Raw genomic sequence first — 18,137 nt, 5'->3', positions numbered from 1 at the left:
TTCTTGCCCTACCCAAATCCCGTAACCATGTAACCTGTGCTAACAAAACAGCTGTAAGTCTTCCCTGCCTTTCTCATGTACCCGTTTGCAAATTCACACACACACACACACACACACACACACACACACACACACACACACCTTTTTTGTCATTGTTATAATAATAAAAATAGTATGGAACACATTTCTTTATTTTCAACAATACCTCATAGGAACCCTTTTGTTTAAACTACAATTCATTCTTTTAAGTGACTGCAAAATATTCTATTATATGGCATATACTACTTTTCCTTTGTCATCAGCATTTATTTTCGCTACTATAGGCAATGCTGCTATAAACATTCTAGCACACATTTCCCCAAGTGCTGGTGTTTTTACTACTGTGGGTGGGTTCCCAGAGCGGAATTGCTGGGTTGGGCAGTAGGTGTTCTTTCAATTCTGAGAGGTACTCCCATTATATTTGCTTCAGTAACTTTCTTTTAATTAAATTATATTGGGGTGACATCAGTCAACATGAACATATAGGTTTCATGTCTGGATTTCTAAGTTACAAAATCTGTAGATAGCACCATGTGCCCACAACCCAAAGTCAAATCTTCTCCTGTCACCTCATATTAGGGCTCCCTTCTCCCCCAGCCTCTGGCAACCACCACACTACTGTTTGTTACACCTGTTAGAGTGGCCATAATCAACAAGACAAGCAACAATAAGCATTGGAAGATTGTGGAAAAAAGGGAGCCCTCATTCACTGCTGGTGGGAATGTAGACTGGTACAATCACTGAGGAAAGCAGTCTGGCGATTCCTCAAAAACTTAAAAATAGAGCTACCTATGACCCAACAACCCCACTCCTGGGTATATATCCGAAAAACCCGAAATCATTTATACGCAAAGATATATGCACCCCTATCTTCAGTGCAGCATTATTCACAGTAGCCAGGACATGGGAACAGCCTCCAGTAATTTTTGAGACAACAATTTCCCCCTCTTGCCACCAGGAATAGTGTTATGGTTTTTAATTATTTTCCCCAAACTCTTGAGAGTAAAGTGATATTTTGTTGTAATATTGATTTTAATTTTCTGACTACGAATGAGTCTGAACCCTTATCTCACATTATGTAAAATATAAACTCCATATCCATACAAAGATTTTTATATAAATATTTTTAGCAGCATTATTCAAGGTAGCCAAAAAGTATTCATTACCTGGAGAGCAGACAGGCTTAAAATAAAACCTAAATTACAATGTTAGAAAACAATTGAACATACTATACCTGCAAATTCTCAGGATAATAAAGCCTAATAATTGGGAAGGATACACAGAGACTACAGAAAATTATACAGGCAATTTGACTAAATATAGCGTTATGATGTTTCCATGTCAAAACTTATTTCTTCAAAACTCAGAAGGAAGTGACAGATTTGGGGACATTTATAATAGAAATGGTATACAATGCCTACAATTCTGTAGTAGACGATAGACAATAGAGGCCAATGCCTCAATAGAAAGGGGACAATGCCTATCCAACCCCAGAGGAGCAAATCCACCTGACCAGGCAAACAGTGTGAAGGACTCTCGCTAGTCACAAAGGAATGCCTGGCTGTTGGAGACAATGAAATGAACAACCCTGCAGAAGTATTTGGAGGGAAAAGTTCATCACCTCCTGTAGGAGACAGAGTCCTGGCAGGATGCAAATGACCCACTCGGGGCTTTAAATGAAGAGAGTTAAGGGAAGGGGCATTAGGCACGGGTGTGGGCAGTGAAGGGACAGGCAGCAGCAGGAGGCTCTTGCTGCCCCAGGTTGAAAGGGGCCTGGGGAGGAGTTAATGTTTTCAGATCAATGGCTGGACCTATAGAAGCAGGGCCACCTGGTGGAAGCTGTGGCCACAGAGGAAATGCAAGCTCTACCAGAACCAGGGCAAGATGGGCAGGGAGTGGGTTAAAGACATAAATCCCCACCCCTCTCTCCTCTGGCCATCTGATCTACCATCACTGTAGGCCACTAGTCAAACCAGCTGGAAAACACAGGGCAAGAGAGCCCTCGGAACGCAGCCCACAGAGGCGAGCCTTCTCAGGCATAGAGCAGGGAGTGAAGGATGGAGAAAGGGTCAGTGAGGCAACCCAGAATGACTGCTCTTCCCGCTCACCACCTGCCCGAATCCCTGGAAGCAGAATAAGGATTATGAATGGTCTGGGGTTTATTCTACCAGAATGTTTTCTATGCACAGTCTTATCACTGCTTACTTCCCAAAGCTAATGCATTTAATACTTAATATTTAAATAATGTTAGTGCATCAATAAAGGAAAAAGAGGAACATCCAGTGGAAAAGTAGCCATCAACATAAATGGACAGTTTACAAATGAAGAAATACTTGAGATTAGTGGAGGCTAAAAGAATAAGCCTAATTTGTAATCAAACTCATGCAAATTAACGTAACAATGAAGTGCCATTATTCATCTATTAAACTGACAAAGAATATAATTATATATGGGATGCCTCCTGTTGTCAGGAGCTCAGTGATAACAGTCACTGGTGGCAGGACAGTAAATTGTTTTAGCCTTTGTTGAGTGTAATTTGGCAAGATAGCTTAAAAGGCTTTAAAAAGCATTTACATCTTCTCCCCTAGTAATTCTGCTTCCAGGAATTTATCCACAGGAAATACTCAGAAATGCACATGTGACATCATTATCACAACAGTATTTACAATAACAATAAAATGGTGTTTTTTAAAAAATATTCACAATAGGAGATTTGTGGGGAAAAATTATGGCATGGCATTACAATGAAATACTCTGATGCCATTAATCATGATGCCAAGAATATTTAATGACATGAGATCATGTGTGTGGGATGCACCACAATAATTAGTCATTAAGCAAAATAATTTGAATGTAAGCCAGGGTCTACTGTATAGTCTATAATCTTAATTTTGTAAAAATAAAAACCACACAAAAAGAGTGTGTTTCCACTTGCCAGTACTCAAACTCTCCAGCTGAATCTTCATCTGTACAAATAGAAATAGAGACAGAGCTAGAGATAGAAATAGTTATCTCTACAGTATATATATATATATATATATATATATATATATATATATATATAGAGAGAGAGAGAGAGAGAGAGAGAGAGAGAGAGAGAGAGAGAGAGGAAGAAGACCCTAGAAGAAATGATACTAAATTTTAACAAAGTTTCTATCTGTGGGGTAAGATTATAGGTAATTTTAAGATTCTGTATACTTTTATTTTCCACAACCAATATATTTATTATGTATTAAATTCTGTAGAGACAGGCAAAGGTATCACAACACCAGTTCATCTTCTATGTGGCCACATGGCAGGCTCTATTCTCTCTCCTGTGTCCACTGAGTTGGCAGTTACGTTAACTTCCCAAGTAAGATGTGAAGTTCCTAGAACTTGAAGAAGAAAACCAGTGCTCTTCCAAATACGTGGCTATGCCAAGCTCTGTGAAGTGACTCCCTGGGTGATTTTATTACTGGTGTAAAAATAGACAGTTGGGTTTTTTAAATCTAGATTCTGGAAGATAAAATGAAGTCATCTCTTTGCATGTAGCACATCCTCGGGTTCTGTGTTCTGCTGGCTCTCTGAGCTGGCCCTGCTAATGGATGAGCCAGTGCTCTCAGGAGTGGGAAGGGTTTGCAGGAGGGGACTGAGGGTGAGAGCAGCCCTCTGCTTGTGAGTGCTAGAAGGCGGCGCGACAGCACACACACAGGTGTTCCCATCCTCAGGCCGCTTGGTGTGCTCCAGGCGGCACAGTCTTCCAGGGAGACAGGTACACGTCTGTACAATGTGAAAGCCAAAGTGAAAGTCTGGGTCCCTTCAAACAGAGGCTCGAGCTCTGGAGTTCCTCCCACTGACATTTCTAGGCCCTGGGTTTGATCACAGCCACGTGGGCAACCACAAGCAGTCTGGGGGCCACAAAGGGGTGCTGGCCAGTGGGGACTGGGGCACGAGAAGACACTGGGTGGGACTGGGAATGGTGTCAGTAGTTCCAGGCCAGCTGGAGAGCTGAGCTGGGCCCACTCAGATCAAGACCCACAAGCACCATGTCTGGGACGGGAGGCATCCAAGCTGCTGCAGGCCCAGGGGCAGATGGGCTCTCACTCCACACCAGCTGAGCCATGGCCCTGTGAGCCACAGGGACCCCCTTCTGGAGGAGGGCACTGCGCTCAGCACCTGCCCTCATTCCCTCCTGGCCTCCCCGCTGCCATTCTCGAGTCCCTGACAGTTACGCCTGGAACCCTGAAATGGACATGAGCATGGGCCATGTTCAACCACCCCAAACCCAGCCACCCACTCAGAAATGCCAGCCTCCCGCAGGTTACTGAGGTGCCCTGAGCAAGGAAGAGATGTGGACACTTGGGCCCCATCCCTGGCGTGAGTGCTCACAGCCTCATGCGGTACTAAACCCAGAGTCCCGGTGTCCTGTGTGCAGGAATGCAGTTCAAGTTTAAATCTGCGGGTGTGCTTCCGATTGCTCTCAGTTTAGTCATTTGGAGCTAAGGTGTCTGTGAGGCAGCCTAGCAGGTACCGAGGGCCATCCGAGGGTCCGCAGGTGGTGGTTGGCTGAGGAGCTGAAATCCCTGCTGTCAGTTCTAGTAGAGATAATACCAGGTCGGGAGCAGCCGGAAGAGGTGCAGCGGTCAGAAGGTGTCTACATGGATGACTCTGGGGAACAAGACCTCGTAATGCCACAATGGGGCTGGGACCGGGCTCCTTGGCACATGGAGAGGCAGAAGGATGGAGTACTAGGTGGACCTGGAGACCATGCCCGAGGGGCAGGCTCAACCCAGGGAACACATAATGGTCAGGCAGTGATGGGGGTGGGGTGGAGAGGGTGACATATCTGTTGGCATCAGCTTCAATGGAACAGGAGCTTTTACATGAAGATTGGGAGTGGTAGGGAAAACAAGGAATATATGTATATTTTAAAGAGGAAAAAATGAAGAAAAATAATCACCCATAATCTTTATTTTATAAAAATATATTTTATTGACTTCAGAGAGGAAGGGAGAGGAAGAGGGAGACAGAAACATCAATGATGAGAGAGAATCATTGATCAGCTGCCTCCTGCACACACCCTACTGGATCAAGCCTGCACCCCAGGCATGTGCCCTGACTGGGAATCTAACCCTGACCTCCTGGTACATAGGTTGACTCTCAATCACTGAGCCACACCAGCCGGGCAATCACCCACAATCTTACCAAATAAAACCATGCCATGACTTGTCATGCATCCCTCTATACCTTTTCCTAAACATGTTCTTGTTTTTTTAAAACACTCGAACAATATATTATTAACATCTTTCCATGGCAATGATTGAAGAGTTATATCATTTTAATAATTCTATTAAATGGATTTAATTATTTTCAATAATTTCTTATTGTTTTAACAATGCTTTACAATGCTTTTTATATGAAAAACTAGAGGATTCATGCAAGAATGGGCCTTCCTTCCCCTGGCTGCTGGCACCGCCTTTGCTCAGGCCCAGAGCCACCTTTCCATCTTGCCAGGCTGCCCAGAGGCTCGAGCAGCTGGGGCGATGCACCTGCATAATCGCCATGATGATGATGCAAGTATCCTGCCTCACCCCGGCTGCTTGGCACCTGTGCATGCAAATTAACCCATCATCTTTGTTTGGGTTAATTTACATACTCACTCCTGATTGGCTGGTGGGTGTCACGGAGGTATGGTCAATTTGCACCTTTCTCTTTTATTAGTGTAGATGTTAATATAAGAGTAAATTATAAGCCAGATCCATTCACGGTGGGCTTTGCCATGGACCCTGGGGTCTCACCATGGAGCCGAGGGAGGGAGGCTGCAGCAGGAGACCCTATGCACTCAGGCCCAGAGGTTACCCTCCACTCCCCACGTGGCTGCCTTCTTTCCCAGATACTAGTTGTCTGAGAATAATTTACACATCCCAACCCCCGCTGTTCTCTGACGAGATGGTATCTGTTCGTCATTCTGTCCTTTCACTGAGTTTAGTTAACAGACAGGAGTGTTTAGTGTTCCAAGGGTCTTACAATGTACTAATTAGTCCTCATGGCCGCCCTCTCATGTAAGTCTCATTACTACACCCATCTCAGGATGGACTATGGCTGGGACAGGCTACTCTGCCCAGTTACACAGCCAGAGGGTAGCAAGGTAACCTTGTCCTGCCATGTGCTTTGTTTCTGAAAAAGCACAACTATTGCACAAAGTAGCACACACTGAGGAGTCTGAGGTGTGCATGTGTGTTTTCCCAAAAGAGCAGGATTTTAGCAGACGAGAACCCCTTCATCTTTGCTCTCCCGAAGGAAATGGTCACCAGCCACTGCAGTGATTTAATTGAGGGGTGAGGAGCTGGACTTACAGCCGGTATCCTTTCCAGAGCTGCATCCTTCCTGTTACACTGCCCACACTAGTTAGGACATGTAACCTTTCAATCCTCAGAGAAGGGCCAGCTGTAACTGGAGAACAAAAGCAGTTTCTACATCTGGGGTGGGTGGGTTCATAGCGTCAGAGCCCGTTTCCTCCCACCTGGCTGACACCGAAGGTGCACCTGTTGCTGGGACTCCAGTTCCTCCTGCAGATCCCCCAAAGGTGATCAAAGCTGCAAACAGCAGAATATTTGCAGAGATCAATGGTGCACGACAAAGCTCACATTTAACAAGAGAAATAAAAGTAAGACTTTAGTGGCGGGGTGTAATGGCACATCCACATGCTGGAGGTGTAGGCGTGATTGAATTGATGTTACAGCGAGTGCGTCCCCTGCTCCCCATCTGAGCAATCCATTTGCCTCGAGCAGAACACGTTGGGAGGATGCTTTTATCGTGTTGCCTCACTGTGAGGTTTGAATTCAGGTAGAGAGTAGCAAATTAGGCCCCTTTCAGCCAACAGGATCATGAGAGATGGTCCACAAAGTTCTGCCACGTGGTGTTCCCAGAGACTCTGGGTGGGGCCAGAGGCGAGATTCCCAGGGGTGCAGGCCTGGGCTTTGATGCTGGAGGGATGTGGGCTCTGGGCTATGTTCCTCCCTATACTGGTTGGGTGACCTTAAGCAAGTCATTTGACATCTGGATCCAAGCTACCTCATCTGAAAACTAAACTTTCCTGGGGATTAAATGAGGTGTCATATTAAGAGTTCACAAGTGGCTTTCATAGACATTTTTTTTTTTAATCCTCTGCTGAGAATTTTTTACATGGATTTCTAGACAGAGTGGAAGGGAGGGAGGAGGGGGAAGGAGATAGATAGATAGATAGATAGATAGATAGATAGATAGATAGATAGATAGATAGATGATAGAACCTACAACTGAGGTACATGCCCTTGACTGGGAATCAAACCCATGACTATTCAGTCCTGGGACCAGTACTCTAACCACTGAGAAAAACCAGCCAGGGCATAGGCATCGTTTAGCACTTGTACCAATACAATTTATCAAACCCATTACACATGCCACCTCTTCCAGGAAGCCTTTCTTAATATCCGAAGCAACATCTGGACACTAAAGTGTTGTTTGCAGGCCAGTCCTCTATCCTGAAACAGCAAGGTGCTAATCAGTAGCGCCATCACCTGTAATTCCTACCACATTGCAATGGATTCTGGGACATGATCAGAGATTCCACAATGGATTCTGGGACATGATCAGAGATTACATAAATATATATATATAATGAAACCCTAAGATGCAGCGGGAACAACTGGTAACTATGACACACACTGACCACCAGGGGGCAGACGCTCAATGAAGGAGCTGCCCTCTGGGTAGTCAGTGCACTCCCACAGGGGGAGTGCTGCTCAGCCAGAGCCAGACTCACAGCTGGCAAGCGCAGCCACGGTGGCAGGAGCAGGAGCCTCTCAGGCCTCCACTGCAGTGCTAAGGACCCCCTGAGGAGTCCCGAATGTCATGCACTGAGCCTCTAGTGTATATATATTCATCATAAGGTTAAGAAACAACCTGAACTTTTAGCCATATTCTGTGAAGACCCAACCATGTTTTGGAAGCAGTTGGATGAGGCTTAGACAACAGGGGGATGAGGAGTCAATCACTTATCTTTCAAACAAGTCCAGAGAGTCTAGATGCCCATGGATCCAAGCTGTGGGTTTTTCATGGTCACCTTAAAGACTTCAAATTGCCTACACATGTGTGTTTGGACCATGGAAATCTTCATGTCTATTTCAGTAAGCAAGGCCTTGGGACTGTGATGCCAGGAACCAGGCAAGCAGAGAGCCCAGCTCTGGGCTGTCAATGCAATCAGAAGGGATCCATGCAAAAAGCTGAAGCAGAAAGAAGAACCTGACTACAAGGTCAAAGGCTCCAGGTCAGTTGTCTTAGATTTAGGATTGTAATGAGAGAGAGAGAAAGAGAGAGAGAGAGAGAGAGAAAGAGAGAGAGACTCTTAGACAAGAATGGTGAGAGAGCCCAGGTGGGGAAGCAGACCACACAGGGACCTCATGGGGGACAATGCCATAGAAGTTTGTGGATGCCCAGCTTCCTCTCCATCTCTGCAAACACCAGTTCTACACCATAAAGACAGTGAACAAATAAACCAAATACTGAGAACAAAGTTACCACGGAATCAGCAAGGAAGAACCCATAGCCATCCTATTTAATGAGCTTCTACAGATCAACAAGAAAAAGAAAAACACTGAACACCATAAAAATGAACTTTCAAAGGAAAGAAAAGGAAGTATGGACAGACCATAAATATATGAAAATGTTTTAACATCATTATTAATCACAAACATTCATTGAGATATCATTCTACCTCATCAGACTGGCAATATGGAAAAAAAATGCCAACCTGAGGCATGGTGAGGATGTGGCACGGGAGGAACTGTCACTCACAGCTAGTGGCACACGGGCTGTCACACCCACTGCTTTGGGCCTGGTCTGCCCTCAGGCGAGAGAGTTAAACACGCAGATGGCCGCTGCCCAGCAATTCTGCTCGCAGGTGTACATTCTGGAGAAACGCTTGCATGTGCGCCATGAGACATGTCCACTTACTTTTCACAGCAGCAGCATTTGTAACAAAAATAGCATTCCAAGTGCCCATCTTCAAGAGAATGTGCATGTAAATTGTGGTGCATTTGTACAGGGAACGCTATGCAGCAACGGGAATGAACGAAAGACAACGCAGGTTGTGTGGACCCCAAATGATCATTTTAACCACAAAGAGCAACTTATAAAAAAAACATTCTATATGATTCTCTGTAGATTTTCTAAAAAGGCAAAAATAGTATTTGGGGATGCATCCCTCCGGGGGAAATCTATAAAGTAAAACAAGAAATAAAGAACACAAAATATCTGAAGATATTTCCAAACCGTCATCAGGATGGTTACTGTATAGCCCCTGCCTAGGAAAAAGATTAGCTTGAAAATGTCCCTCACGTATAAGTGAAACCACACGGTGTTTGTCTTTTTCCGCCTGACTTACTCCACTTAGCGTAACACCCTCTGGGTCAAATGACAAGATTTTTTATTGCTGCATAATATTCCATTGTATATAGGCACCACTTCTTCTTTATCCACTCATCTGCTGATGGACACCCAGGCTCCTTCCATATCGTGGCTACTGTAAATAATGCTACTGTAATAAATATAGGGGAGCATAGGGGTGTCTGTATTGTTTCAACCAACCCTACTTAAATAAAAAAGAAGAGAAAAAGTTTCTGACGAACCAAAAATAAAGTGCCCTCACAGCTTCCGCCAGGAAAGGAAGAACAGGTGAGGTTTACTTATCCCTCGGCGTCATGTGGACACCCAGCAACTCCTTCACAGCTGTAAGGCCTCTGGAGCAATTTTCCAAACCCAGTATTTGAGAGCTCATTTTCATTGGGCACTTACTACAATCCAGCTAAGTGGTGTATACATTTATTTCATTTAATCTTTACAACACTCAGCACAACACTCAGCAAGGCCGATACGAGTATTAGACATAATTTGCCAACGAGGAAACTGATGCTGAGATGTTTCCAGTGGAGAAGCTAGGAAGTGAGGCAGCCTGAACTCAGACTAGATCCTTTTGCCCCCACCCCCACCCCGCCTTTGTTCTAAACCAGATGCTAACCTTTCTCTTTGAGTTTCATGTAATTTCTACTTAAATATAAGAACCTGAGTTCCAAGATTCCATTTCTCTCTCTCTCTTTTTTTTTTAAATCATGGAATGAACGCATTCACCCTCTCCTCTTCTGGGCTCTACTGTAAACAAGCCCCATGTCACAGAGCACAGAATGATGCTGGGCGTGAGACTCAGCCCGCTCCGTCTTTGGTCTTTGGTTGTAACTCTACAATACACTATGAAGGACAGGCTGAGACAAGCCTCCTGGGGTTTCTTCTAACAACCTATTAATGACTCTGTTAGAAGAAGAATAACTTTTTCTTTAATAGCTTTCCGGCTGCCAAAAGAATTTTACAGTGTTGAGAAGATTTAAAGATGAGTTTATATCCTCCCACCTGATCACTTTTATTTCTAGAAATTTAATCTAAGGAATAGCCAGACACATGTATTTTGGTGTCATTTTCAATTGTCCAGAGTCACACATTTCCTTTTTCTCTGACCGAAGCCCTTGGGTTTTCCTGCAGGAAATGACTTTTCTTTGTCATTTTGGTAAGAGGATAAGTAAATATGCCGCATGTTCTCTCGGCCAGATGGTGGGCACGGACACAGGTGAGCCCTCGGGGCCTCCTCCTTGGACTTCAGTGAAGGTGGATCAGGATCAGAAAATGCTCGACGTGGATGCCTGTCCTGGGTCATGGTCTCAATGGAATTCCCATGCGTTTCTGCCACTTGGATACCCAGGTCCCTCTGCTTTCTGATCGCTGGTTATTCAGTCTGTGATTCAAAATTGTGAATTATCAGTAATTCCCACACATTCTTTCTCCCTGAAAGCTAATCATGATTGATTTCTGTTACTTAAAATTAAAGGATCCCAATTGAAGTATTATCCAAAAAATATAAGACACTCATCATCTTATTGTTCCTAAAAGTGAAGAAAGAGAAGATCCCTGCTTTGGCTGAGTGACTCAGTTGGTTGGAGCATCATTCTGTGAACCAAAAGGTTGCGAGGAAATTCCTTAAAACATGGCAATAGTTTGCATAAGTAAGGGTTTATTCAAATAACAACGTATTCTACAACCACTTGAATTGGTGATATAGATTTATAATTATTGACTTGCAAAATGTCTGCAACATATTGTTAAGTGAGAAAAGCAAGTTGCAGAGCAACATGTGTATAAATATGATCCATTGTATAATATCATACACCAATATATTTCTGGGAAGTGGGGGTATGAAGGTTATATGGCTTCATTGTTTCTTCAATAAATTTGCATTTCTTAAGAGGTAAACACATTCTTTTAATTTATGGTCACTTGAACAAATAATGAATTTTTCCAGAGGAATTTTTAAGTCACAGATCTAGGAAACAAAAGTGAGAATTCCATGAATATGGTTGGCGAGAGTTCCAATAAAGCATCACAGATTTTCATGGGACCAGATTCCTGTTCCATGATTTTGTTTGCAGCCTAAGTGAGTGATGAGCCAAACCAAAAACAATAAAAATTTCTTGGGAAAGTATCAATGGCAAAGAAGGGAAAAAACCGACTGGTCAGCTTTATCATAAGTCAGGTTATGACTTGACTAGTTATCTTTTAAAAAGAATTAGAGCCCTAACTGCTTTGGTTCAGTGGATGGAGCATTGGCCTGCGGACTGAAGGGTCCCTGGTTCAATTCTGGTCAAGGGCATGTACCTTGGTTGCTGGCACATCTCCAGTGGGGGGTGTGCAGGCGACAGCTGATGGATGTTTTTCTCTCATCGAGGTTTCTAACTCTCTATCCCTCTCCCTTCCTCTATGTAAAAAAAATCAATAAAATATACTTTAAAAAATAGTAAATAAATAAAAAGAGTTAGAGTTGAATAGTGGGAAAATCACTGAACTGGAGTTAAAGGAAATATGGTTCACCCTGGATCTGTCACTAACCAGCTCCACATCATGGGGCAAATCAATTGACCTTTTAGTTCTGCTCATATATAAAATGAGAGGCAGGACTAGACTATCTATGTAATTTCTTTGGAGCCTAAGAGTCCTCATTTTATAAAAGGGGAAAGGACATGGAGCCTGATTTCCATGTTCAGCCTGTCGCAGTATCTGCCTAGCATCTCCTCTGGTCACCACAGCTGGTGTTGAAATGTGAATGCAATCTCAAACCGTAAGTGGTTGACAAGTCACCCAATAAGCTTATTCTATCTAATGGGAGGCCCGTGGTTAGTTCAGACATCAGTGTGTGCACCAAACAGAACCAATGAGATCAACACCAAAGACGTTTCCAAGACGCACAGGGAAGGAGTCACTTCCTTTCTGCTAGAGCTGACAGAATGGCAAGATGTTGCCCTTGGGCCCATCTTTGCCACCAGAAGAGGAGAAGCTGGATAAAAATTATACCAACAGAGTGGGGAGTGGATCAAAGAGGAGAAGAAAGAGAAAACCCTGATAATATCATTTGAACAACTGAACCCAGACATTCCTGAAATCATTATGATAGCAAATCAATTAGCTTCCCTTTTAGAAAGCTTAATACTGTTTAAATTGAGTTGCCCTGATGGTTAATCTTATGTGCCAACTTGAGTGGGTTAAGGGATGCCCAGATGGCTGGTGAAACATAATTTCTGGATGTGTCAGTGAGGGTGTTTCTAGAAGAGATTAGCATTTGAATGGGTGAACTGAGCAAAGCAGATGGGCCTCCCAAAGGCCTGTGGGCAATATCCAATTGACTGATGGCCCAAACAGAATAAAAGGGGGAGAAAGGGAGAGTCATCCCTCTGCTCTGCCCTGGGACAGCAGGGCTCCCGGTTCTCAGATTTTCAGAATCAGAGGGGCAGTTACATCATCAGTCTCCAAACCCCACCCCCCTTCCTTCCCATTCCAGGGTGATGCTCCACCTTGAAAATGGCAAATAATGGGGCTTTCAACCTCACACCCATGTGGGCCAGCGACTATAACACACACACACACACACACACACACACACACACACACACACACACACACACCATATTGATTCTATGCCTTTGGAGAGCCCTGGCTGACACAGTTACCACTACTGGAAACCAAAAGGTCCCTAGCTTGTATCATCTCTTCATCGCTATATAGAGTAAAATGACAAATTTTTTATCCTAACAACCAAATCTATAATAACTAATCTACCTGTGTAGAATCACTAATCTCATCCTCATTCTCACAAAAACCTTGGACAGTAGATATTTTCATCTTCATTTTAAGGACAAGGAATATGAGGTGGAATGAAATAATTTGCTCAGAATCAATCCATTTGTCTTACTTTGGGAAGAATAAAAAATGGTCAGTGTAAGGATGGAAAAAGCCCTTCCTTTTCTTTGCTGTGGACTTCCACAATTTAGGAGAAGCACCTGGTAATTAAACGCTATGAGTGTTAGCTCCTCTGATTCAAACAGTTCTCTGTTCAAACTGCAAGACAAGATAAGCTACTCTCAAGGTGACATTCTTGCATCCATCTCCACTCTGCTGTTTTCAGAACTCAGGAATAATTCACACTAAGGAGTCTCTGGTTAGTAGAAAGTTCCCTTCCACCCTCCCCTTCAAACAAGCCTCTTTTAAGCTCTTCATAACTTTTGCTCTAAGCATATTTTACAGGCTTGGGGAAATACTGATAAGACAACTCCCTAGGACAGCGGTCGGCAAACCACGGCCCACAAGCCGCATGCGGCTCTTTGCCCCTTGAGTGTGGCTCTTCCACAAAATACCATGTGCGGGTGCACACATACAGTGCGATTGAAACTTCATGGCCCATGTGCAGAAGTCGGTTTTCGGCCTGGGCGAGTCTATTTTGAAGAAGTGGTGTTAGAAGAAGTGGGGGGTGTCGGTCGGTCGGTCGGGGTGGCGCGCGTGATTCATGCACGAGTTGAGTGAGCCAGTCAGTCAGCAGTCTCATTGTGCAGTGGTTAGTGCTAGTTGCGTCTGCAAATCGCGCGCGGGTGACAAAAGTACCTACTTGAAGCATAAAGTTACCTGTATTCTTCCAACCAGCTGCAAATCCTACAGGTATTTTTGTCATCAATTTAAGAATTGTAATTATTTTGTGTTGGTGGCTTTATTATTATAAAACTAGAGGCCTGGTGCACAAAATTTGTGCACTGGGGGTGATCCCTCAGCCCGGCCTGTGCCCTCTCACAGTCCGGGACCCCTCACTCCTTACCGCCCACCTGCTCACTGCTCCTTAGCGCTTGGCTTGCTGCTCCTTAGCACTGCTGTGGAGGCAGGAGAGGCTCCCGCCACCACTGCTGTGCTCGCCAGCCATGAGCCTGGCTTCTGGCTGAGCGGTGCTCCCCCTGTGGGAGCGCACTGACCACCAGGGAGCAGCTCCTGTGGTGAACGTCTGCCTCCTGGTGGTCAGTGCGCATCATAGCGAGAGGTCGTTCTGGTCATTCCGTGATAATGGTTGCTTAGGCTTTTATTATATAGATGAGGACTTTTTAGTAAAGGCCAGCTTAGGAGTATCCTAATTAAGTTCATAACAATGTACCTAACTATATAGTTTAAGTTTAAAAAATTTGGCTCTCAAAAGAAATTTCAATCGTTTTACTGTTGATATTTGGCTCTGTTGGCTAATGAGTTTGCTGACCACTGCCCTAGGACATTTGCAGGACTGTCTCCTGCAAACAAACTGTAACTTTTTAAGACACTCCCTGGTATTTGCTCAACTTCAACCCAACACAAACCCATCCCTTCTTGTCACCTAGCAACAGAAGCCATTACTGTTTAAAAGTGGAAGCCACCCTTTGTTTCTTGCCCTGTATTGATTAGCAATGCACCAGTCCTTTCTTCTCTTGGAAAGTAAAAATAAATTTCTTCTCTGCATCTCTTCTTTTAGATGTGAATTCTTTCACAGCCTGAGTCACCAGCCAAACCCTAACAGTCAGTGCGACGATTGTTTGATTGTCTGTTTTCAATAAGACTTGTTTATAAAACTAAGATTTAGTTTTCATATCTCATTTTTTAACTTGGTTTGTGATCTAACATTTATATAGTGTTTAGTTTTAAGAAATAAGTTGGTTATTTCCAATGATTCATTCTTTACCAACAAGTGTGTGTGGTAAACACCATTAATGGCCCCACTATCTATTCTCCCTCTCACTGGTAACAGGGACATGACATGTGGGAGGAAGACTGTATTTCCCAGCTTCCTTTGTGGTTAGGTGTGGTCACGTGACTACGTTCTAATCAACAAAATGTGGAGTGGAAGTGCCATGTGGCAGGTTCCTTGGACGAACAGAATTTACCCTTTGCTCTTTCTATCTCAGCTCATGTATCCCTCAGCAGAAGCACGAGCCTGTGGGGTGGAGATCTAGCCGTCGTCTTGGACTATGATGCAGATTCAGCTCTTATGCTGCTGGGAGCTCTGGTCCCTGAAGATGTTGTGGGACCAGCCTTGGATGGCCTCCCTCTCAATACGAGAAGAGAGAGATAAACTCCTGTTTTTGAAGCTGATACATTTAGATTCTCTCACTTGCTGCCAAATCTAATCATAAAAGTGATCTACTTTATTTGATGTCCCAATTGACATAGAATAGAAATATAAAATTTTACAGTGGGAAGGAAGCTTTGAGGTCATTAAGCCCCATGCCCACAGTTTAGAAATGGGAACCTTGAGTTTCAAAGACAGGAGTGTGCTTTTGAAGATGAAGCAATAATTATCTTGTTCCCTATTATGTTAAATACCCTGACATTTTAATCCAATTGCATAAAATTCATGGTACCCTTATTTCTATGATTATTCAGGTAGTTTGGTTTTGAATTAATAAGAATAATTAGAAAAATAAAGCATGAGCTTTAACTTCAAATATTAATGAATTTGGATCCCAATACTAGCTAAATTTTCACCTTGGAACTTTCTAGTCCTTGCTCACTTCAATTACTTGTAAATTTGGGTTGATAACACCTAATTCATAGGAGTTTAGTTGATGTCTATTAAAATACCAGTGTCTGACACATAGTAGGTACTCAATCAATATGACTTTATTCTTTCATATGGGGAACATAGCTCCAGTGTACAGTTTGAATAGTGTGGTATGACTTAATAAATATTTATTTTGAAGGCAGCCATGACTTGGGTCTGAATCTCAGTTACCTCATCCATGGGGAATAGATTTTAACCATACTTCTTAGGTCCTCATTTGTAAAGATACAAAATAGGATTAATTGTATATCACATGGGTTGTGACAATATTTAGATAGAATGTGTCTAAAGATTCTGATATATAATAGATGTCCAACCCTGCAACATCTGTGTCTTAATAAAACAGAAGTTTGGGATAATGAGAAGAACCCCAGTAAATCCTGATTTGGGGATCCTAAATTTTTTTTATTGCCCTTACTGATGAGACAACTCAAGTTCAAATTAGTTTTGTTTTGGGGGGAGGGTCACAAATGAAGAAAACCCCAATGAACACTAACTTGAGCGCACACCTCCAAAAAGCAATTGGCTACATAACTGAGAAGGTGCAGAAGCCGCAGGCATGGCTGACTCCGCATCTTTAGTCTGCACGTCACCATGATGCCATTTTTGATATACTAGTATTCATTTCTCTCTCTGGTCATAGCTCTGGCCTCACGTGTTTTGGCTTTTCCATTAAATAGATTCTCCCTATCCTTTCAGCTTAGCTATCTATCAGTGAGAATGTCCCTTTTCCGGCTGTGTCTGAAAGCTAACGTAGCAGAGAAGTAGATGATGAGGGCTTTGTGTGCGTACCAAGGAGTTCTGACTTCATCATGAAGGCCATGGGGAACCACTGAAGGTTTTCAAGTTGGAAATACAATTCTCTCCCCAGAAAAGAAAGAGTAGAAGGGTCTCAAGATTAAAAGCATTGAGATTAATGATGGTGGGCAAGGTAAGTGGGACATTAGATGATGAACTGAAATGATGGCAACGAAGACAGAGGAGGATTCCGAGTCAAGAAATAACTTTGAGGTTATCGGTAGGCTTTGTCTACCTTTATGGGAAGGGAGGAATGGAGAGTTCAGCTCAGGATATTTCTAAGTTAAGTAACTGAGTAGATCGAGGCGGAGTTACCTGACACTGGAAACAGAAGAGGACTGTCGGTGAGGGGAATGGAGAAGGCCAATGGGCAATCTGAGTAGGGCCTGTCTCCATAAGCAAAGGTGTTCATAATTGGGCATATGTCCAGAACATTGTAGAAGTATGGAGACTGCAGAACCAGTGTGATACCGTATTGAGGACGTCCTCAGAGTCACACTTCAAGTGGATACGAAAAGGAGACCATGATGACGAGGTGCCTGCGAGTGACGCCGGGTGCCAGGCTATTATACCCATCTGCTTCTTAGTGTTACGTGAGTAATTAAAGCATCTCAGTGTGCACAGGCCTTCCCTTGGCAGGACTGAACACTCAGAGACAGGAAATGTCAGGAAGTATCAAGGAAGCAAAGAGTTTGCTTAGCTCTACAAAGCAGACCATACGGCAGCTGCTGAAGGATCAAGTGACACACTGTTACATGTAGATGAGTATCAGCTCACAATGCTGCACACTTGAAATACAGGAGAATGTTGTCAGCTAGGCTTCAATAAAGCTAGAAAAGTTATCTTAAAAATCGTTTAAAATGTTTCCAAGGGGTAGAAAAAGAAGTGTTCTGCCTGCAGGAAAAGAGGCTCCTGAGACCACTCCCCCCGCTCATGCCCGCTGGGACTTTACAGAAATATATATATATTTTTAAAAAATCTTTATCTAACACTGCGCATCAGGCCCAGGGAACACTGGAAACTGTAATGTCAATTGTCTCCTATCTGCAACTGCACACTTCTGCTATTGCCTAGTGAGGCTTGTCAGGCTAATGAAATTTGGCCCTTGATAGCATTTCTATAGGAAATGAATCGGAGATTAGACTCATGGAAATTTTAGTGCTAAGAAGTGCCTTGGAGAGGTTTGGTACAACCCACTTACTTTACAAACGTGCAAGTGAAGCCCAGAGAAGCTGAAGGACATCCTCAAACTCTTAAAGCTGGGTTAGTGGAAGAGAAGTGCCGGCACCAGGTCCTGTTGACAATGTCCTTGTTCTCTCGTTCTGTAGAGAAGATATAG

The sequence above is a fragment of the Myotis daubentonii genome, chromosome 4, assembly GCF_963259705.1.
Source record: "Myotis daubentonii chromosome 4, mMyoDau2.1, whole genome shotgun sequence".
Taxonomy (NCBI): Eukaryota; Metazoa; Chordata; class Mammalia; order Chiroptera; family Vespertilionidae; genus Myotis; species Myotis daubentonii.
This window is presented reverse-complemented; position numbering follows the sequence as displayed.